Source organism: Pipistrellus hanaki, assembly GCF_964339955.1.
Source record: "Pipistrellus hanaki genome assembly, chromosome: X".
In the NCBI taxonomy this organism is placed as follows: domain Eukaryota; kingdom Metazoa; phylum Chordata; class Mammalia; order Chiroptera; family Vespertilionidae; genus Pipistrellus; species Pipistrellus hanaki.
In genome coordinates, this window is record NC_140524.1 from 33,454,829 (window position 1) to 33,478,781 (window position 23,953).

Consider the following 23,953-nt stretch of genomic DNA (forward strand, 5'->3'; position numbering starts at 1 on the left):
ACAGGAGAGCAGAGGCTTTGGTCTTGAATAGGGCTCGGATTCAAGAATTTGCCCTTGCAATGGCACCACAGTTTGATATAGCCCCCGAAGACTTCAAAGCATCACAACACTGGCTGGATAATTTCCTTCAGTGAAGTGAACTGTCTTTAAGAAGATCTACCTGTACAACATTGTTTAGGTTGGAAGATACTCTAGTTATTAAGGGAGCACTTGCATTCAAGTTCTTTATTGATGATGCTGACTTCTCTAAATACAATCTTTCCAACATGATTGCTATGGATGAAACTGCAGTGTTTATGGGCCAATCATCTCAAATAACAATTGAACAGTGGGGTGCCTCCTTAGTGTACATTCCCTCCACTGCTTACGAAAGTGCACGTGTTTCCTGTATTTTGGCAATTCGTCTGGATGGCACTAAAATCCCACCTTTAATCATTCCTAAGGACAAGAAGGAAAAGATTGAATGTGCTTTGGGCTTTTTTTATTATTGAAACTGAAAAAGCTTGGGCCACACAAGCAGTTATAAAAAAGTGGGTCAATTTAATGCTGCCGCTTGTTATGCGAGGGAGTCAAAGAGGTCTGCTAGTCTGGAATGGAGCCAGCACTCACCGTGCTAAAGACATGAAGACATTTCTTCACGAAAAAAAAAAATAGATCAGATAATTATTCCCACAGGAATGACGGCCTATCTCCAGATTCTTGATATTGCAATAATCACGCCATTCAAAGACAATTTGCGCATGGAAATTAATGACTACATTGAAAATAGAATGGAGAGAAATCAGCGTGGATACTTTGTGAAACCTAAACTGCAAGAAGTTGTGACTTGGGTGAAGAATTCATGGGAGAAAATCACTGACAGTTGCATTGCAAATGCATTGCGAGCAGGCTACCTTGACAAGAAGTACTCATTTAAAGACAGTGCTATTGCTAAACATGAGAGATTTGGTCCACTGATTCTGAAAGAAATGGTGTCACAAGAAATTCACCAGGAAATTCAGGAATTGGATTGTTATGATGATGTTCTAGAAGATGATGACATGATTGTCATTGAATAAATGAGTAAATTCTTGATACTCTAGGATTCACAGTTTGTCTGGTTTGTGTTGACAACTATCATACTACCATATCGTATACAGGTAATAAATTTCCTTTATTTTCATTTAACAATAAATGTGTACCATATTCTTCTTCATGGAAAAATAAGAAATCCCCTGAAAATAAGACCTAACGCATCTTTGGGAGCAAAAATTAATATAAGACACTGTCTTATTTTCAGCGAAACAGGGCATGTTGAACAAGAGTGGTGAAAGTTGGCATCCCTGTCTTGCTCCTGTTCTTCAGGGAAATGATTTTTGTTTTTGCCCATTGAGTATGCTGTTGGATACAGGTTTGTAATATAAAGTTTTTATTATGTTGAGGTATGGTTCCTCTATTCCTGCTAAGCTTTTTTATAAGAAAAGGGTGTTGGAATTTATCAAAGGCCCTTTCTGAATCAATTGATATGATTATTATAGTTGATTTGTAGTTTTATGCCATTGTGATATGAGAAGATGTTTGTTATGATTTATATCTTCTTAAATTTGAAGGGATTTTGCCTGTGTCCTAATATGTGGTCTATCTTTGAAAATGTCCTGTGTGCACTTTTGAAGAATGTATATTCTCTAGTTTTCTGGTGAAATGCTCTGAAGATGCCAATTAAGTCCATCTGATCTAGTGCATCAATTTTGAATGATAACTTTGCTGGGTATATTATTCTTGGATTCAGTTCCCTGCTTTGCATCACTTTGTATATTTCATTCCATTGCCTTCTGGCATGGTGTGTTTCTGTTGAGAAATAAGTTGATATTCTAATGGGATATCCCTTGTAGGTAACTTTCTGTCTCTATCTGGCAGCCTCTAAGATTCTTACTTTTTCATTGATGTTTGCCAATTTAATTATGATGTGTCTTAGTGTTGATCTTTTGGGGTTCATCTTGTTTGGGACTTTTTGTGCTTTTTGGACATGCCTTTTTTTCTTGTCAATATCAGGGAAGTTTTCTGTCATTATTTCTTCAAACAGGTTTTCTATTTCTTGATCTGATTCTTGTCCTTCTGGTACCCTGATTTTGTAGATGTTGTTTTGTTTTCTGGTGTCCCAAAGCTCCTCTTGCTTTTTAAGTTTCCTTTCTAGTTCTCCTATGTGTGTTTTTCCTACCTTTTCTTCTAATTCACTGATGTGGTCCTCAACCACTTCTAGTCTACTGTTTAAGCCTTCCATTATGTTCACTATTGCAGCTATGTCATTCTTCATTCTCTCTTGGTTCCCTTTCATGTTGGTGACATTATTATTCAGCTCCTTATAATTCTCATTGAGTTGTATGTATTTGTTATCCAGCTCTTTGAGTATCCTTATAGCCACTACTCTGAATTCTTTCTCTGACGTATTACTTGCCTCCATTTCATTTAATTCTCTTTCTAGTGATTCCTCTTTTTCTTTCCTTTGGGGATTGTTTATTTGTCTCCCTATTTTTTTGCTGTAGCATTTTAATTGTTTCTGTGTCTTACGGTAGATCCAACTGCTTTGCTACCTAGGTTATTTTGGAAGTGGTGCTAGAGTTACAGTCTCTCAAGTCTTCTGGGATTGGTGATGTAGCAAAGCTCCCTACTCGAGCTATTTCTGTTACTTTAATGTAGTTTGATATTGAATGTTATTTTCTTATTCATGGATGAAGTCTCATTATGGATTAGCAATGCAACTCACCCTGGCTTCTTTGTGAAAGCTGTTTTAGATATAATCACGATTCCAGCTCTTGTGGAAAATTTGTATGAGGTCTTGCTGGTATGTGTTCATCGTGGGTTTTTAGAGTCCACTGTCTGGGAGGAAGGACTCTCAGGGAATGTGGCTCAGGTTCTGTGGCTTTGGCCACTGCAGTGTGACTCCTGCTGGATTAGCTTCACTCTGCAATTCACTACAAGGAGCCCAGAGACCATGACAGCAGGGGGAGTGTGTCTCATAGTTTGTGGTTGAGGCAGTGGGACTCTAGCAAAAGTGAGTTCTCTCTCTGAATCATAAGGGGGTTCAGGATCCAGCAACTGGGGATATTGGAATCTCAGGATCTGTGGCTGAAACAATGTGATCTTGTCCATGGAGGCAAGTCCTTAGTAACTCACCAAGCTGTCCAGAGGTAGGTAGCTGGGAGGAGGATGTCATAGGTCCTTGTTTGGAGAGGCACACACCCAGTGGCATCACACAGAGGGGCCCAGGTACCATCTGCATGGGGTGTGTACTCATAGGGCCCACACACTGGATCAGAGCTATTGTGGTGTGCCACTGTCCCAGTGGAGGATGAAGTCCCAGTTTATGCTTTGGGGGATGTGTGCCCTTGGTTGGATACGCATGCTCAGTGGCTGCTTATAGAATCACCCAGGAAATGTCCGCTTGGAAAGTGTGCTCAGGGGGCCCATTTGTTGTAGTGATACTACCACTGGGACTGGATGCCAGTAGCTGGGGTTAGGACTTACAGAGGCTCAGAGAAGTACCCAGGGACCACCTGCTGGGGCAGTGGGTTCAGGGGGCTTATGTGCTGGATTGGTGTGACTGTAGTGACTGCAGGTCAGCAGCTGAAGAGGGTAAAGTCTGAGTTTCTGCTGCCTGGGCCTTGAGCCCTTTGTTGTATACAAGTTTGCCTAGTGGCAGCTCACAGAGCCACCTGAGAGTTGCTTTCTGGTGTGGTGGCCTCAAGGGGCCTGCTTGCTGAAACAAAGATACCACTGTGTCTGTGGGTAGGCAGCCAGGAAGGGCAAAGTCCAATTTCCTACTGCCAGGGCTGTGCACCCTTGTTTGGATATGAGCGCACTCAGCTGGGGCTCAAGGAGGCACCCAGGAGCTGCCTATAGGGACAGCAGGCTCAGTAGTACTGCACGCTCGAAAGGTGCAACTGCAGTGTCCAGAGGTTGGCAGGTGTAGAGTGGGAAGACTAATTTTTTGCTGCTGGGGCCTTGTGCCCTTGGTTGGATTCATGCGCACCCAGCAGTGACTCACAGAGGCACCCAGGAGCCATTTGCCAGGATGGAACAGTCAGAGGGTCCCTTGCACTGAAACTACATGACCAAGGTGTTTGTGGGCAGGCAGCCAGGTATGGGGGAAGTCCAAATTTTTACTACCTGGGCCACGTGTCCTTGTTTGATAAGAGTGCACCCAGTGGGGGCTCACAGAGGCACCCAAGAGCCACCTTTGGGGTGGTGGGCTCAAGAGGCCTGCACACTGGAAATGCGTGACACTGGTGTCCGGAGGTTTGCACCTGTAGAGTGGGAAGATTCAGTTTCCTGCTGCCCAGGCCTTGTGCCCAGGAGGCCTGCACACTGGAAAAGCATGACTGCGGTGTTGAAATGTCAGAAGCTGTGGAGTGGGAAGGCTCAGTTTTTGCTGCCATGGTCTTGAGTCCTTGGATGGATTTGCACATGATGGCTCACAGAGGTATCCCAGAGCCATTTGCCAGGGCAGAGCAGCCAGAGGCCCTTGTGCTGAAGCTCCATGACTGAGGTGTCTGTGGGCAGACATCTGGGAGTGGGAGAAGTCCAATTTTTTACTGCTGGGGGCCTTGCTACCTTGGTTGAACTCATGTACACCCAATGGCGGCTCACAGAGCCACCCATGGTCTGTTTTCTAGGGTGGCACACTCACATACTCAGACAGACCCAGGCACTGAAGCCACACAACCAAGGTGTCTGTGGGCAGGTATATAGGAAGGGGGAATTCAGAATTTCTACTTCTCTGGAAGTTTGCCCTTGTTTGTATAAGAGTGTGCCCATCAGGGGCTTACAGTGATATCCAAGAGCGACCTGTGGAGCAGTGGGTTCAGGAGGCCTGTGTGCTGGAAATGCACTACTGTGGCATCAGGATTTCAGCCACTGGGGAGGGGAGAAATTTCACTTACTGCTGCGAAAGTGGTGCCCCATTGGAGGTGGAAGTCCCAGGGTCTGCAGGTCTGTGGGTGGGGCAACAGGATTTTGGCTGGAGTGGCTGCAGGGTTGCAAGCAGTGTCCAAGGCCTGTCTGGGTGGTGGTGCTGATGAGTTCCTAGAAGAGGCCACTCTCCTCTTCAAAATGGTGTGGGCTCCATGCCCAAGTCCCTCAGCTCCGGGAGTGTTCACAGTAGTGATAGGTGCTCCCTGTCCAAGAGAGTCTTGTCTTCCATCCCCTGCTACTCCTGTAGGATTTAACTGTTGTCCCTCACTCACTCATACTCACAGCACACACATCCTGATTCTCCTTTTACCCCTCACTCACTCACACCCTTTTGCCAGCCACCATCTTCCAGTCTGATATTATTCTTTTATATTAAATATTTTCCAATTACAAGGGTGAAAGTGAAACTGTAACACTTAATTTACAATTATCTGAAGTTCTTGTGGACTGACTATAATGTCTAATACTTATTATCTGATTGATTGACATATCACATTTGCATATTCCAGTCTGTAATTCTTGAATTCATATACCATTACTCATTTTTGAATTATTAGTAGATAAGCAGGAAGAGGGTTTATCTAGGAGAAAGAGAAACTATGTATTAGGTGATACCTGTAACCCAGGACAAAAATGTTGGACAAAGAAAGTGGGGATGAAGAAGAGGTAACAAAAAAAGGATCCAGGAGACAGAATGTATAAAAGTTATTGAGGAACTATTGGTCTTGTTATAGAATATACCATGGGAAATTATGGCAACCCAAATAAGAGAATTTAGACTGGTCCAAGAGCTTTGACTGGCCTGTCTCCATAACTAATAAGACATTGTATGCCACTATTGTATTTAGATGGTAAACATCTCTTTGTTTCTTTTCATTAGGAATAATTAAGAGATGGATATCTAAATTGCGATATCATTACAAGATTTGTAAATATTATATTGTTAAAATGATAAAAAGGTACAATTCAAAAGAATCAAAATGATTATTCTATATAAGTATGACAATCTTTTAAATAGCACTTAAATTGTGGCTGAGGGAGACACAAGAATCCTTAGAACTTTAAATACAATTAATGAAAAAACAACATATATCTAATGCAAGCTGATGCCTAAAATTCAGTCCAGTATATGACATGCTCTCAATGTATTACAATTCACTTTATCTCTTTTTAAATCATTTGTGTGTCATTTTTAAAAACCTTATTTTTCTATGAAAAGTAGCTTGATGAATATAAAATGCTAAAATTTCACGAGCCTCTACATTGAACAGAAAACATTTGGTTTGGGACTTTCTCAGAGATGTCTAAGCTGACCTTGCTAATAGCAGGTAAACTACCAGAGGGAGGAACAAGTGTTAGTTCAAAGGAAGACCCAGTTCTATGATTTTTTTTATTTAGTTTTTAATTAATGCCTAGTAAAATTCACTTTTTGCAAGTACTGCAAGTTTCAACACTTATATAGAGTCAAAGATCTCCATGATCAAAATTCAAGACAGGACTTTATCCCAAAGTACTCCTTTGTGCAATACTTATGTAGTAAAAACTTACCTTTACCCAAATCTTAGCAACATTCTTCATCCCTAGAGTTTTGTCTTTCCCAGAATGGCATGGAAATGGAATCATAAAATATTTAGTGCATATTTAACAAACTGCCAACATGTCCTCCAGACTGATTGTGATATCTTTTTGTATTACTACCTGCAATATAGAAGATTTCCAGTAGGATTGTGACCTTGCCAACATTTACACTGTCAATTTTGTTTTTAATAGTTTCACATCTAGGATATATATGTTATATCTTTTTTATAATATGTTTTATCAGACTAGAAACATGTTCTTAAATGTATGATATGACCCTGAACACTAAAAGCAAATAAAATATTTTGCTCCAGAAAATCCCTTTCAAGATAGAACAATTGGGAAAAAATCATAACAAATAGTTGGAAATGGTAGGATAATGTAGATTGAGTACAATCATTTAATTGAACCTTCCCTCCACTTTCCATTAAAATAATGAGTAATTTAACATTATCTGCTATAATTACTAGCATTTATGTTTCTAGTAACTCTCCCAAAAAACATCATTCAGATAATACAAAAATAAAAGTTTTAAATACTTTAGAAATAAATAAGCAAAATTATAATTATTTGCACAACAAATGATTATCTATCTGAAAAAATTCAATATATCCAAATGTAAGTATATTAGAGAAAACAAGTGTTCTATATAATAAGCCGTTTGGAAAAATAATTTAAAAGTTATTAGCTTTCCTATATTCTGACAGTAACCAAATGAAAAAAAATATTGTGGAACAAAATGATAACCCACAATAATACCAAAAAGCTAATAAAATAAACAAGTAAAAAACCCCAAACCATGTAGCCTCTAAATAAAAATGCTAAAACTATATTTTGGAAATTATATAATATTAGGAAAATGAAAGGCAATATTTATTCTTGATGGAGGCACTCAAGCAGTTAATTTCATATATTTTTCTGTTAAAGTCTCTATGGAATATAACTTGAAATTTAACTAAATGGATCTAAAGTTAATACTCTTTTATATTATATTAGAGACCTGGTGTGCAAAATTCATGCACTCTGGGGGTGGCTGTCCCTCAGCCTGGCCTGTGCCTTCTTGCAGTCCAGGAGCCCTCAGGGGATGTTAGACTGACAGCTTAGGTCCGCAGTAGTCTGGCCTCCCTCCGCAGGAGGTGACTGGGTGGGGCAATCAGGCACTAATGTGCAGCTGGCCCAGCCCTGAATTACCCAACTGGCATCAACGGTGGCCTCCCTCTGCAGGAGGCGACCCCAGAGGACTGATCTGAGGATGGTAAGTGGCCAGCTACACACTGAATTTCCCCAACACCATCACTGGTGGACTCCCTCTGAGGGAGGCAACCCTGGTGTGCCTATCTATGGACAGCGCCAGCCAGCCTGCCCCAAATTGGCCTACCACTGTTGCTACCAGTAGCCTCCCTCTGTAGGAGGTGACTGGGTGGATTGATCAGGGGACTGCACCAGCTGGTAAGCACCCAGCCCCACATCCTTGATTTTCTCTTCACCACAACTGGTCACCACCACCCCCCATTGCTGTCCCCTCCCTTTGCCTGGTTGGCCCATGTCTTGGCTGGCCTGGCACTGGCTGCTCACTGGCCTTGCCTGCTACCAACCAGTTATTCCACTGTTCAGTTGATTTGCAAGTTATGCTTTTATTATATAGGACTAGAGGCCCAGTGCATGATTGGGCCAGACTGGCTGGGGGGAGTGGCTGTAGGCAGCTGGTTGGCCATCACCGCCTTTGATCAAAGTGAGGGGTCCAATCCAGGGCAGGGTCAGTTGGAAAGGAGGGGCTGTGGGTGTTTGGCAGGCTGGCCCCACAACCTGGTCAAACTCTCAGTTGAACTTCCAGTTGAGGGGACACTTTGCATATTACTCTTTTATTACATAAGATAATTTATAGCATCTACTAGGAAAATACTATCTATTGCTGCACTTGAACTAATATACCTATCCTTATAAAAAATAAAAATAAAAATAAAAATAAAAATAAAAAAAGGACAGCTGATAAGGAGAGTAGAAAATGATTTGTCCTGCCAGATATCAAAATGTATTACTGTGTGGCTTTATTTAGAAAAAAAAAAGTGATACAGCATTGAGAACAGACAAATCACTAGAATTGAATACGGTCTTTAAATAAACCAAAGGAAAAATGGGACTGTATACATGATAAATGAGGCATTTCAAATTTTAAAAAAATATTTAAGAAATGGTATTAAAGGGAGAAAGGAGTTATCTGGTAGCACACACACACACATACACACACACACACACACAAATTTGTTTCTATTATAACAATTAAAACAACTTGTAAATGGTTTGAAGTTTTAAATATACGACAAATCATAAAAGCACTAGTCAAATTCTAGGTTGCCATTTTAATAGATTTGATTTGAGAGACTCAATTCTGAATATGAAAATTACTAAAATCAAAAGTTAAATGGTAATACTTTAAAATTAGACAATAGAAATGTTAAAATAGGTGGGTATAATAACAACAATGAAATAAAATACACACTCACATATACACAAAATAAGGCTAACAACTTAGAAAAACTTTCAATATATATGTCACATAACAAGACCTGATCAGTAAGACAAATATAAACATCACTAGAGGCCCGATGCACAAAATTTGTGCACGGGGGTAGGGGGTGTCCCTCAACCCAACCTGCACACTCTCTAATCTGGGATTCCTTGAGGGAGGTCCAACTGCCCTAAGTGGGCAGTTGGACATCCCTCTCACAATCCAGGACTGCTGGCTCCCAACCGCTCACCTGCCTGCCTGCATGATTGCCCATAAACATTTCTGCCTGCCAGCCTGATCACCCCCTAACCACTCCCCTGCCAGCCTGATCCATGCCTAACTGCTCCCCTGCCAGCCCAATTGCCCTCAACTATCCTCCCCTGCAGGTTTTGCCCCCCACAACTGCCCTCCTCTGCAGGCCTGGGTCTTCCCAACTTCCCTCTTTTGCAGGCCTGGTTCCTCCCAACTTCCCTCCCCTGCTGGCCATCTTGTGGCAACCATCTTGTGTCCACATGGGGGCAACCATCTTTGACCACATGGGGGCAGTCATCTTTGTGTTGGAATGATGGTCAATTTGTATATTAGTCATTTATTCTACAGGATTATTTTAGCAAACATTGCAATTTATAAAACAAACACAAATGCCAAAAAAACATATTAAGATATTAAAAAGTATGTGACATCAATTTATAGAGATCATCTAAGTGCTTGTCATTCCTTTAATGAAGATACTTTTTCTTTAAAGAAATGTTTTTGGCCAAGACCGGTTTGGCTCAATGAATAGAGCGTCGGCTTGGGAACTGAAGGGTCCCGGGTTCGATTCTGGTCAAGGGCATGTACCTTGGTTGCGGGCATATCCCCAGTGGGGAGTGTAAAAGGGGCAGCTGATTGATGACTCTCTCATCGATGTTTCTAACTCTCTATCTCTCTCCCTTCCTGTCTGTTCAAAATCAATAAAATACACTAAAAAAAAAAAGAAATGTTTTTGTGGAGAGTATAAATCTGAATGAGAAACCAAAGACTCAGAGTTCAGATTAGAAATCTCCAATATGTAGCACAGCAAGTGGCATTTTATTTGTAAATAAAATACTGCATTCTATATAATTTCTTACTGCTTAAGAAGAAACTTGGGGTCAATTAACAAAAACAAAATACATATTATGGTTCTTAAGATTTTCATCCATGTCATTCCTTAATTATTTTTTTAGGAACAAGTGAAGCAGGCCAAGCAGCTGAGAATGTACTGATATGTATTTTAGCATCCCAGGATAGTAAAATAAGTAACTGCTTTTTCTTAAGAAAAAAAAATTTAAATGTAAATTTCCCTTGCTCAGGTAAAGTTAAAGGAACAGATTCATTATGTACCATTTCCTGGTACTACTCTGGACTTAAATCAAATTCAACAGTAATCAGTAATAAGCTAACAAGTAACATGGTAGGTGCTTTAAAATAATTTTCCAGATGAAATTACAATGGTGGTTATAAGTGCTAATGATAAAAATTGACTAAGAGAGTACTAGCTATTAATTTTTATCAATTAACAAATGAGAGCCATTATAATCAGTGTACTGGAATTAGAAAGGTATCTGGTTCAAGGTTAAAAGGGAGACTAAATTATATGTAAAGAACTGACCCCTCTTTGCCTTTCCAGCCTGATCTCCCAGCAACCCTGCTATAAACCCTATTCCAGCATTTCTTAAACAGACCCACTTTCAAACTTCTATAATCTTTGCACATGCTGCTTCCTACACTTGAAGATCTTTGCTTGAGGACTCACCTTGCCTGCTCAACCTAACAAAATTTTCCTCATTCTTTTAGCCAAAGTTAAAATGTAAATAATAATAATAATAATAATAATAATATAATAAAAAGTATGTGCTATGAATCATAATTAAAACTAAAACCACTTATGACTATCAGAATGATAAGGATTTAAAAGCATTACAAAACTCTAGTGTAGGGAAAAGTGACTAAAAAGGACAATCACTTACTTTTGGCAAATTTAAAAATTTGTGTCCCTTTAGACTAAACAATTTTATTTTATATTTTATTATTATTTTTTAGATCAAATAATTTTATATAGGGCTTTAATATACAGTCTTTAATAAATAAATAATAGGTATTTAATAATATGTATTAAATAACAGGGTTTTAATAATAATTAAATCCCTATAGGGCTTTAATAAATAATAAATTTTATTTTAATAAAATACAGTTTATTCATAGAGCCTAAAAATAATGGTCAGAATAATACCTGGAATATTTGTCTGTCTTTACCTAAGGAACATTATCTTGACCATTATTTTATTACTTTGGTAGAATACAGGGTACAATATGATTAATGTTCATAATAAAGTTGGGTCAAATTCATTGTGCTACTTTCCTATGACATGTGAATTTCTGAAATTAGTGACAAGTAATAAGAAATTAAAATGCACTGGATCAAGGCTATTTTTAAACAATAAAAATCCTGTCTCTCTTGATTTCTTTGAAGCAATTCTGCTTTCATTCCCCAATAAAGCAAGGGGAATTTACAATGGATAAAACAAACAAAAAAAGCCTCAGGAGATTGACATTATAATTAAATATCACCATAGTCTTATAATCTCTGACATGGAAAAAGTATGAATAAACAACCAGATTCCGAATAAATGTCTCCCCACCTCATTTTTGGAAGGACAATCTATTCAAACCTGAAGAGATTTTTCTCGTTAAGTGTTGAGAATAGAGATTGGGTGAAAGCATTTGGCTATTCCCTGAATTTTGTAATATAAAATCCTCATTTCATTCTAGCTAAAAAATTATCTTCCCACAGAGATAGCCTCATCTACTCACCCATCTATTTCCTAAGCTCTCAAAATTCAAATAAATTTTCTATATTGCTTGGAAAATCCCCAGTAATACAGTTTATATCCTTAAGATAAATTCTCATACCTAAATACTGATTTAAATGAGACATCACTGGTAGACCAGCCATGTGGCTCAGTGTTGGAGCCTCTACCTCTGAACCAGGAAGTCACGGTTAGATTCCAGGTCAGGGTGCCTTCGTTGGGGCTCAATCCCCAGTTGGGGGACATGTGAGGGGCAGCTGATCAATGATTTTTTTCATCATTGATGTTTCTATCCTTCTCTCTCTCCCTTCCTCTCTGAAATCAACAAAAAATATTTTTTAAAAAGCAAAGGAAATAATAATTTTTGAACTATACTTATAAAGAAGCAACATTGTCAACTGTTTAGGGTAATAAAACATTTTAACTATATAGAAATAAAAAATCAGGCTGTCCTCAAACTTTTCTATTATAACACTTAATTTCATAATAAAATGAAGGAATAACAATAGAAATATAATTGAAAATTTTTATAATCCCAAAATTGTATGCCGAATTTAATCATTATTCATGTGCAATGACAAACCAAATACAATCTTACACATCAAGGTTTATAAAAACATAATAGAAATTTTTTTTTCCAGAGGAAGGGTGGGGGTGAGGAGAGTAGGGAGAAATTAACCAGGGAATTTATATGCATATATGCATAGCCCATATAAACAGACAATAGTGTGGTGAAGGCCTAGGAGTGGCAGATGGCAGGGTGGAGCAGGACAATGGAAAAAAAAAAACTAAGGGGACATCTGTAATACTTTCAGCAATAAAGATAATTTAAAAATAAAATTGTGACAAAGATGTTGGCAATAAAAAAAAAGAAATGTTTGGATCTATATTGCAACTGACAAAGAGATTAGCAAAATAAAGAGTCCAAGAATACTATAAGCAGAATAAAAATGAAGAAGGGTGAGCACTGAAATCAATTGAAATAAAGACAACCTTAAATAACATTTATACATATAATCATATTAAATGTAAATTTTAAAATATTCTTTAAAATAAAGATTCAGATATAGGTATGATAGATACATGGAATAGTAAATGTTTAAATAGAAATATTGATTATAGAAATAACAATTAAGAGGTTGAAAATAGAAACTGAATGAAAAGTGTTCTAAATATTATCTCTCAAATATAGGGCATTCTCATTAAACTTTTATTTCTGACTAGGTAATTTGAAGAATTGTAAGTTAAAGAATGCTTTTGAACAACATGAAAGTTGCCATTATGAAAATACAAAACATGATCCTCTAAATCACTGGAAAGCATAAAATGAAGCCTTTCTACTGAAAATCAGGAAACCCTTTGAAACAATGCCAGGGAAAAGCATATATATACTTTTTAAAAATAAATAATATAAAACAAATTGGTAGAAATCAATCATATCGCCCTAACCAGTTTGGCTCAGTGAATAGAGCATTGGTCTGTGGACGCAAGGGTCCTAAGTTCAATTCTGGTCAAGGGCATGTACCTTGGTTGCAGGCACATACCCAGTAGGGAGTGTGAAGCAGGCAGATGATCAATGTTTCTCTCTCATTGATATTTCTAACTCTCTATCCCTCTCCCTTTCTCTCTGTAAAAAAATAATAAAATACATTTTAAAAAAAGAAATCAATCATATCAGCTATGAAAACAAATGTGAATAAGTTAGACTCCTCTATTGAGACTAGATAGTAGATGGATATGTGTATATGTGCTACTTTGAATTAAAAAAACAAGTTTGTGAAAGAAAACTTGAGAAACAGTCCAGAGATAGAAGACGCTGACGATGCCTTGCCATGCTAGCAGTCAGAATCTGTGCGTTGCTGCAGGTTGCCTAGGACCAAATCAGAGAGGGTCGGACCTGCATTGCCATCATGTGTGCACCATCCAGATATCATTGTTGACATGTACACATAAGGAACTGTTTGACATTGAAACGGGGACTCAGAACTGTTGGACATTGAAATTGGGACTCAAACAGTTTTTGTTATTATATGTTTATTTCTAGTCTGCAGAGGCAAGATTTTTTAAAGGAAAGAAATATGGGGGAAATAAATACAAAGACAAAGAAGCATTGAACAGACTGCCAAACTACAGTGGGTAGGCAGGGGAGGTTGGAAGGGGGCTGTAAGAGATCAACCAAAGGACTTGTATGCATGCATATAAGCATAACCAATGGATACAAGACTCTGCGGGGTGCAGGTGAGGGCATGTACTGGGGGATAGGGGAGACCAGGGGGAGGTCAATATGGGTAAAAAAAAGAGACATATGTACTACTATTTGTAATACTTAAAACAATAAAAAATAAAATATGCAAAGTGAATATAAACAAAAGAAAAGCAGGGGCTGCAAAATACCAAATAAAGTAAAATTAGAGACACAATGAAACAAAGAACTAGCTTTATGTTGATAAAACGTAAGGTTCTTAGTATGTTAAATATAATTTAATTAATGTATTAATTATTATGTAATTATCTGGAAAATATAAAGAAATAGTTTAATGAACCCTTTGAACTTTAAGAGATATATGAATAACAAATTGATTTATTACTTTTTTCTAAAAACTACCTTCAGTCATATCCTGTTGAACTGTTGGTGGGAATGAAGTAGGTTCAGTCACTAGGGAAAACAGTATAGACTTTCCTTAAAAAAAAAAAAATTAAAAATAGAACTGCCTTATGACCTAGAAGTTCCACTTCTGGGAACATATCTGAAGAAACCCAAAACACTAATTTGAAAGGCTATATGTATTCCTATGTTCATTACAGTATTATTTACAGTAGCCAAGATTTTGGAAGCAGTCCAGTGCCCATCAGTAGATGAGTGGATAAAAACGTGGTACATTTACACAATGGAATACTACTTGTCTGTAAAAGAAAAAAAAATGAAATATTATCTTTTGGGACAGCATGGATGTACCTGGAGAGTGTTATGCTAAGTAAAATTAGCCAGTCAGAGAAAAACAAGTACTATATGATTTCACTTATATGTGGAATCTAATGAAAAAAATAAACTGACAAACAAAATAAAAACATACTCATAGAACATGCTAGCAGATGTCAAAGAGGAGGGCATTAGGGGGCTGAGTGAAAAAGTTGAAGGGATTAAGCAAAGAAACAAAATAAAAACTCATGGATACCTATAAGCATATTGTGATTATCAGATGGAAAGGGGGGTGAGGGAGGTAGAAGAGGATAAAGGGGAAATATATGGTGATAGAAGGAGACTTGACTTGAGGTGGTAAATACACAATACAATATACAGATGGTGTATTAAAATATAGTACACTTGAAGCCTGTAGAATTTTATTAACCAATGTCTCCCCAATAAATTCAATAAAAAAGACAAATGCTTTGCCATTAATCTTGGGAATTAAGAAATGATATCTACTCTATTCTAAATCTCAATAGTGGCAGAAATTTTCAAATCCAATAAAGCATATAAATCCACACAAATGAGAAAAAAAGAAAACTTTCCCCATTTGTAGATGACATGATAGAAAATCCAAGTATCTACAAAAACACAAACAGCTTCTAGAATTAATAAGTGTGTTCAGCACAGTTATAGGATATATGATAGACATTAAAACATCAAATCTATTTCTGTATACAAACAATGAACATGGACATAAAAATGCAATATAATCATAATTGCTCAAAAAATAAATTGCTCTAGTGTAAATAAAAAATTATGCCTATGATTTATGTACTGAGAATGGTAAAATGCTGAAGAGATAAATCAAACAACATTAAAAATTAATAGACACAGTGTTCACATATAGTTAAGATATTAATTGAAGTCACATAATAGTTAAGATATTAATTCTCTACAAATTAATGTATAGGTTTAACACAATTCCTATCAAAATCCCAATTAGATTTTTATAGGCACAGATAAGCTTACTATCGAACTTGTATGGGAAGGCTCAGGCCTTAGAATAAGTACAATAATCACACACACAAAAAAAGAATTATGTTGGAGGAATCCCTTTACCTGATATTAAGGCATACTATATACTGGTAGCCATGGCAATCATGACAGGCTGATACTGGCACAGAGCTCAATGGAACAGAATAGAGAACCCAGAAACAGACCCACACAAATTTTCCCATTTATTTTTAACAAAAGTGTAAAAGCAGTTTAATTGAGGAAAAATAGCCTATTCAATAAAGTCTCCTGGAGTCTTTATACATTCATATACAAAAAACTAAATCTCACAACTTATACAACATTTAACTAAAAATAAATTATTTAAGTTAATATACAATATAAAACTTTTAAAAAGTAGCAAAGGAGAAAAAAAATCTATGGTAAAGGCAAATAGTTTCTAGAGTTTTCATCAAAACATTATCACTAAAAGAAAATTTAATAAACTGTACTTCATTAAAATTAAAGGGATTTTCTCTGTAAAAGACCCTAATAAAAGCATGAAGGAGACATTTACATAGTGAGAGAAGATATTTATAAGCCACACACCCAACAATGAACTAGTATCTCTCATAATTTAAAACTAAAATTGCAACAAAGAGAATTGGACAAAGATATTACACTGAAGAAGATATACAGATGTCAAATGAACACATGAAAATATAGTCAATATCAGGATGGCTAAAATAAGTAAAGTGATAATATGAAATGCTGTAGAGGAGTGGAGAAACAATTTCACATTGCTCATAGTACTGCAAAATGGGACAGGCACAATGAAGCAGTTTCTTTAAAAAGTAAACATGCAACTAATATACAACTAAGCAGTTATACTCCTGAGTATTATTCTAAAGAAATAAAAATTTATGTTCAGTTGTACCTGAATTTTTATAGAAGCTTTATTTATAACAGCTAAATATTAGAAATACCAGAAGACCGAAATAAGCTGATAACAACTGATGAAATTGAAGCAGTGACCAATTATCTTGGATACTACACAGAACTTGGATGGATCTTACGTGAAGCATGGTGAATGAAAAAAAAAAAAAAGCTAATTTCAAAAGCTTGTATAGTGTACTAGTATGATTCAATTTGCATATTATTGAAATGATATAATCATAGAAATAGAAAACCAATTAGTAATTGTCCGTGGTGAAGGTAAGGGTGGGAATGGAGGGTGGCTATAACAGGCCAATATAAGGGGCTCTTGAAGTGATAGAAATGTTCTATATCATGACTATATTAATGCCAGTGTCCTGGTTATTACATTATACTCTAATTTTTAAAATTTTACCATCAAGAACCTTGTTAAAGGGTAGACAAGGTATCTTTGTTAAATCTTAGAACTGCATGAGAACCTATAATTTTATTACAAGAAAAATATTTAATTTTAAGAGAGAACTTCTCTGTGATAAAAACAAGTCTCACCATTCAAGTTTCACAAAATACGCATGATGGTGCAATGAGATGCTCTAAAATTAAAGATTTGCCTGGTTTGTTTTCAGTTTCAGAGACTGCCTATTTTTTTACAGGTCATTTCTTGACAAATCTCACTGATGTCACAGAAACTCCCCACAGACAGAAAGTTGAGAACCAAGAAACTTAAGGCTGGGAAGTGTAGAGAATAGAAGAGAAATCAGATACATGCTTAGGATCATTTTTTGAAGCATGGAGAACAAATATTTTATTGCATTCTGATCATAAGTAAAAGTTTAACTTTAAAAAGGGTTTAATTTTAAAATGAATAAAAAGTGAAATGAAAAGAGGATAATTCTATAATATTTACTTTGTGTGTTGTACAAGAGATTAAATTGTATAATATTAATTACTAAAGGCCCAGTGCATGACATTTTTGCATGGGTAGGGTCCCTAGTAGCTGCCAGCTGCTGGCTGGGACCTCCCTTCCCCTGGCTGCCTGCTGCTACCACAGACCAGGGCCTCCCTTTGCACCAGCCTTGGCTTAGTGCCGCCTGCTCACCTGCTCCACCATCCCTCCAAGTTCCTGCTCTTGTAAGGGCCCATCTGGGCCAGCAGTGCCTCCACTGCCACCCACTGCCAGCACTGCATCTCCAAAGTCCACGATGTCCTGCTCCATTTTCTGGTGGTCATTGCACATCTAACTCCTGGTTGGTTAAACTCCTGCCTGTAGGAACAATTTGCATATTAACCTTTAATTATATAGGATAATTACCACAGCCACTCGAATTCAGAATTATAGTCCTGAGTATGAGGCTGGAGTAAGAAAAGTAAGAATAATGACAGTTTTAATCCTCCAAAGGGTAGGGAGGCTAGACAGGGAAAAAAAAAAAAAAAAAAAAGAACAGGACAAAAATTGCAGAATCTGAGACAATGCGGGACTTCTATCTTGAAAAAACTCCCTCAGCTGTCAATTCAGATATTCCACATCATTTTAGGATTGAATTTTATGTAGCAAGCAATAGACTTGCCATATTATAAGTAGTATCCAATTTAAGGGTATGTCTACTCCCTAATCTAAAACACACACGCGCACACACACACACACACACACACACACACACACATTTTGTTCTAAGCTGTACAATACACAATAGCAGGTAAAAAGTGTTATATCTTTGTGTTATTAACCTGCATAGAGCCTGGCACTTAGGAACCCCACATATATTTATATCCTAAGCTACTCAAGGTGTGATTCATAGACCAGAAGATCAGCATCTCCTGAAAACTTGTTAGAAATGCAGAATCTCAAACCCTATTTCTGATCTACTGAATCAGAATCTGCATTTCAACAAGATCCTCAAATGATTTATTTATAAAATAAGGTTGAAAAGTATAGCTCTAGAAAATCAGAAATAGCAATAACTACTTTCATAATAGCATATTTCAAGTTAGAAAATAAAAATATATAATAGTTTGTCTATATTGTCAAATAATTCTGGATCCTTCTTTGTCAAGTTTGTCATTCCTATTTTGAAAACTTCTAAGAAAGAGTTTCTCTTATACTGTTTTTCAATAAGTAGAAGAAAATATCTTGTTAAAAGTGTGCAAATGTGGATGAGGGAAGAGGACTGGGAGGAATGTGGAAGATATCTCCAATTATGATTCTGGTAACAACATCCTTCTGTGATTTGTATCTGAAATATCATATTGCCATGGCTACACCTCACATAGTTTGTTATTTAACTCCTCCAGAACATCCAGTAATTGCTTAAGGGTCAAAGAGAAAATTCAATGAGAAAACTAATTAGTATGAGAGATTTACTTCAAACCCCACTCAGCATTATAGCTGAATATAGGTTATTATTTTCATTCATTTTTGTACAATTATGATGATGATGACCATAACATCACTTGTATAAACTTGCTAATCCTAGTCAATGTCAATATCTAATCCTACAAGTAGAATTATAATGTATGTTACTAAGACACCAAGAGGCTCAAGTCAAGATAACAAATGGCAAATACATTAAAGGCATTTTTAAAAAATTTAAATACTCACCTGAGGGTATGTTTTTATCGACTTTAGAGGAAGAGGAAGAGAGAGAGAGAAGAGAGAAGAGAGAAGAGAGAAGAGAGAGAGAGAGAGAGAGAGAGAGAGAGAGAGAGAGAGAGAGAGAGAGAGAGACATCAATGTGAGAGACAAACATTGATCAGTTGCCTCTCCTAAGTACCCCAATTGGGGATCAAACCCACAACCTTTTGGTGTATGGGATGCCACTCCAACCAATTGTGCAAACCCAGACAGGGCAATATATTAAACACAATTTAAATGGGGACAAGCTTTCTTTTTAATTTGTTTGAAGAAAAACAAATGCTCTCTTTATCTCAAAAACATTTATTTTAATAAATATCATTTTGTTACCAAGGGGAAAATATTAAATAAAATAATTCAATAGACTATAGTCAGCATTTTTATACATCAGGATATTTATAAATATTGTAATAATTCACTGTCCCCTGAAACACAAAATCTTACTTTTGCATAATTAGTATGAAATAGGCATCCCACAATAAGTGTTATTTGGCAAGTTGTATAGTGAATTGGAAATGTATCCTCAAAAATCCAATTCTAGAAACACAACAATTTCCACATATCTACATAAAGACAAAGAAGTTGAGTGTACACATTTTGATACTGAGTGCTCAATCTTAAATGCCAGAAATTTAGATATAGGTCACATTTCAGTTGATATTTCCCCAATTCTTGAGATCTATGTTATATTGTCATGTGTTCCTCTATTCTGTGACCAACGACCATACTCTTGTAATTCCTATGTGGCCTTCAATCTCTTGGATTCTACAGATTCATAAGATTCTACTTTCTCAATTATACTATCCACTCCTGCACCCACCACCAATAAAGTTTCATTGATGCTTCTCTAACTTCTCTGATTTTCTCCCCACACCATCTTTCCTCTTTCCCTTTTTCTAATCTCTCTTCCTCCCCAATTGGAGCAAAAATAAAAATAAAAATTCTATGGTTCTCTCATGTAACACACACACACACACACACACACACACACACACACACACACACACATATTTTTTTTCTTATGAGCTGTTGGTATTCTCCAACACAATTCTTTATCTAAAAGGAAGTTTAGTGTCTGCTGATAAGCTAAAATGTTTTAAAAAGCTCAGCATAAAAATACTGGAAACTTAGAATGATGGCTCAAATATCTGCCATAGGTTTCTATCTAGAACCATTGGAGGCCATTGGAGACAAAGAATTGCTTAATAAATAAACGTAATATTTGTACTTCACTAGAGCATTCAAAATTCTGATCAAATAGAAGCCCTTCTTTAAGTCCTGCCTATGTGTATTTGTTCACATTATACTCACTGTACCTTGCCTCCACTTATAACTCAAATTCAAGCCTCATTTCTTGCAAAAAATATTTTTAAAAAAATATATTTTATTGATTTTGTACAGAAAGGAAGGGAGAGAGATAGAGAGTTAGAAACATCGATGAGAGAGAGTCATCGATCAGCTGCCTCTTGCACACCTCCTACTGGGGATATGCCCACAACCAAGGTACATGCCCTTGACCAGAATCGAACCCGGGACCTTTCGGTCCCCAAGCCGATGCTCTATCCATTGAGCCAAACCGGTTTCGGCTCTTGCAAAAAATATTGATATTTAATACCTCCTTGATCTTTCCTTTGCCTATTGTCCTATTTTTATTTTATTTTAGTTCTTATTTAAGTCTTTTCACAAACTACATTATAATATTTTGTGCTTGTATTGCCCGGAGGATGGTGGACTCTGGCTTACCCTGCATGGTTCCCAGCGACCTGTATCCCCTGGTGCTCGGCTTTCTGAGAGATAACCAACTCTCAGAGGTGACCAAGAATTTCGCAAGGCAACAGTCGCTACCCAGCAGGATGCCAATGCCTCTTTCCTCTTGGACATCTATAGCTTCTGGCTCAGTAGATCCACCAAGGCTCCAAAGAGGAAATTGCAAGCAAATGGACCAGTGACTAAGAAGGCTAAAAAGAAGACCTCATCCAGTGATAGCAGTGAAGACAGCAGTGAGGAGAAGAAAGCCCAAGGGCCTCCAGCTAAGAAAGTTGTTGTATCTGCCAAGCGTGCCAGTCTACCTTGGCATTCTGGAAAGGCTTCAGCCACTGCATCAGAGAGCAGCAGCAGTGAAGAATCCAGTGATGAGGAGGACAAAAAGAAAAAGCCTGTCCAGAGTGAGTTAAGCCCCAAACCAAGGCAGTCAAAACTCCTCCTAAGAAGGCTGAGAGCTCTGATTCTGATTCTGACTCAAGCTCAGAGGATGAGATACCAGAAGCCAAAGGCAACACCCTTGGCAGCTAAAACTCAGGCTACAGCCCCAGCCAAAACAGGAACACCCACTCGAGCAGCACCTAAAGTAGCTAATGGCAAAGCAGCTAGCAGAAGCAGAAGCAGCAGCAGTGATGAAGGCAGCAGCCATCTCTAAGAATACTGTACCTAAAAAGCAAGTAGCAGCCAAGGCTCCAGTGAAAGCAGCTGCCACTTATACCCAAAAGAGTTCCAGCAGTGAGGACTTCTTGAGTGAGAAGGAGGAAGAAGAGCAGAAAAAGCCCATGGGGAAAAAAACAAAAAACATCCATATAGTTCAGTCCCCCCGCCTTCTTCTCCCTCACCCAAAAAGTCCCTGAGAACCCAGGCTCCAAAGAAAGCTGCAGAGAAGAAACAGCCTGAAGAGAGCAGTGACAACAGCAGTGATGAATCTGATTCAAGCTCTGAAGAAGAAAATAAGCCACCAGCTAAGCCATGCATCTCTAAAGCAACCACTAAACCAGCTCCAGCAAAGAAGCCAGCAGAGAGCTCCTCAGACAGCTCAGACACTGACAGTTCTGAGGAAGAAGCTCCTGCCAAGCCAGCCAGTGCCACCAAAAATCCCTCAAGTAGGCCAGCTACCACTCCCTAGCAGCCTGCAGCTAAGACAGCCACAGCTCTCAAGCAGCCTGCAGGCAGTGGCCAGAAGCCTCTTACCAGAAAGGGAGCAGTGAGGAGGAGAGCAGTTCTAGTGAGGAGGAGGATGGGGGGAAGGTGAAGAAGACAGTGATCACCCCTGAGGCCAAGATGATAGCCAAAGCAGTGCTATTTTTGCCTGCCAAACAGGCCTTTCAGGGTGGTGAGGATAGAAGCTCTGAGTCAGACAGCTCTAGCAGTGAGGAAGAGGAAGAATAGAAAGCATCTAAACCCCCAGATAAAAAAGAAGCCACAGAAGACAGCAGGAACTGTACCCCCTTCCAAGCCAGCCTCCACAAAGACAGTAAAGGCCAAGAGCAGCAGCAGTTCTTCAGATGACTCCAATGAGGAGGAAGAGGAGGAGGAGGAGGAGGATCCCCAAGGGCAAAAGTACTCCTAGACCACAAGCCCTCAAAACCAATGGCACTGCTACACCAACTGCCTGGAATGGAAAAGCAAATAGAAACAGAAACAGCAGTAGCAGTTTCTAAGCCAGGCAGAAAAAAAGGGCGTCATCCCCATTCCGAAGGATCAGGGAGGAGGAAATTGAGGTGGATGCTCCAGTGGCAGACAACTCATTTGAAGCCAAGCAAGATGCAGCCAGAGACTGGAGGGAATAAACCAATCAGGTCCTGAAGTTCACCAAAGGCAAATCCTTCCAGCATGAGAAGACCAAGAAGAAGCGGGGCAGTTACAGGGTAGGCTTCATCTCTGTCCAGGTTAATTCAATCAGGTTTGACAGAGAGTGACCTGGGGTGATCCTAGCAAAGCAGGGGTGATGATCCAAGACTACTTACTTTCCCCAGTGGACCTAGGGACTCTCATCTCTATTATGAGGGAGATATTGGTAAGGACAGCAGGCTAGAATAGGTCCGAAGACATTGTATCAGAACATCCTCTCTGGTCCTTTTCTGTGTTTGTAGTTTTGTACAGACTTGTTTGAGAATGTTGAGTAGTAAGGACAAGGTAAGGGGAATGTACTTTTTAAATAAAAAATAGTTTTAGTTGTCATTTCCTTCTCCCTGTTCTGTAGAAGTTCTCATGCTGAGAAATCTGTATATTTTCTATTGAATCATTTCCTATTGATTTTTGTTGTGATTTTAAGATGTGTGTTCCCATAGATAAAAACTATTGGCCAAGACATAGTAAAGGTTACATGTGTGAATTTTTATAATTGGAGAATTCTGCCTATGTGAGTGCACATGTCCACATTTCATCCCTCCTATCACTTAGCCCTGGTGAGGGGCAGTTGAGAATGATTAATGTATATGTCTGGTAAGCATGCACTATGTAGTTCTTCCTCATTCATGCAGTCTAAGACTGAAGTTTTAGCCAGCATTGATGTAGCTACTTTGGGAGATAAAATTAGGTGTTTTGTTACAGGCAAAATTATGGTGTGGTGTGAATGCTGTGGAGTCAATCTGAATACTTTGTTTTCTGTAATTTTATTATTATTACAGAATATTTGCAATGCCTGTATTTTAATTTGAAAACATAAACTTTTCTATTTTTCAAAGACTTGTTTTGATGACTGACCCTTAAACAGTGTTGAGTACTAAATTGAAAACTGCATCATCTGATTTTTTTTATATTTTAGAGAACAAAATAACATTAATTTAATCTGAAAAGTACATATCACTTGATATGTCTATCTTGGTAGCAGTCGTGCCACAAAATTA

The 23,953-nt window shown here is 37.9% G+C and overlaps 1 pseudogene across 1 annotated transcript; it reads left to right on the forward strand.

Moving 5' to 3' along the window:
- Positions 1–21,056: 21,056 nt before the first annotated feature.
- LOC311615600 (nucleolar and coiled-body phosphoprotein 1-like) lies at positions 21,057–23,056 on the forward strand (annotated as a pseudogene). The gene has a single exon. The product of its transcript is annotated as a nucleolar and coiled-body phosphoprotein 1-like (transcript).
- The last annotated feature ends 897 nt before the right edge of the window (positions 23,057–23,953 follow it).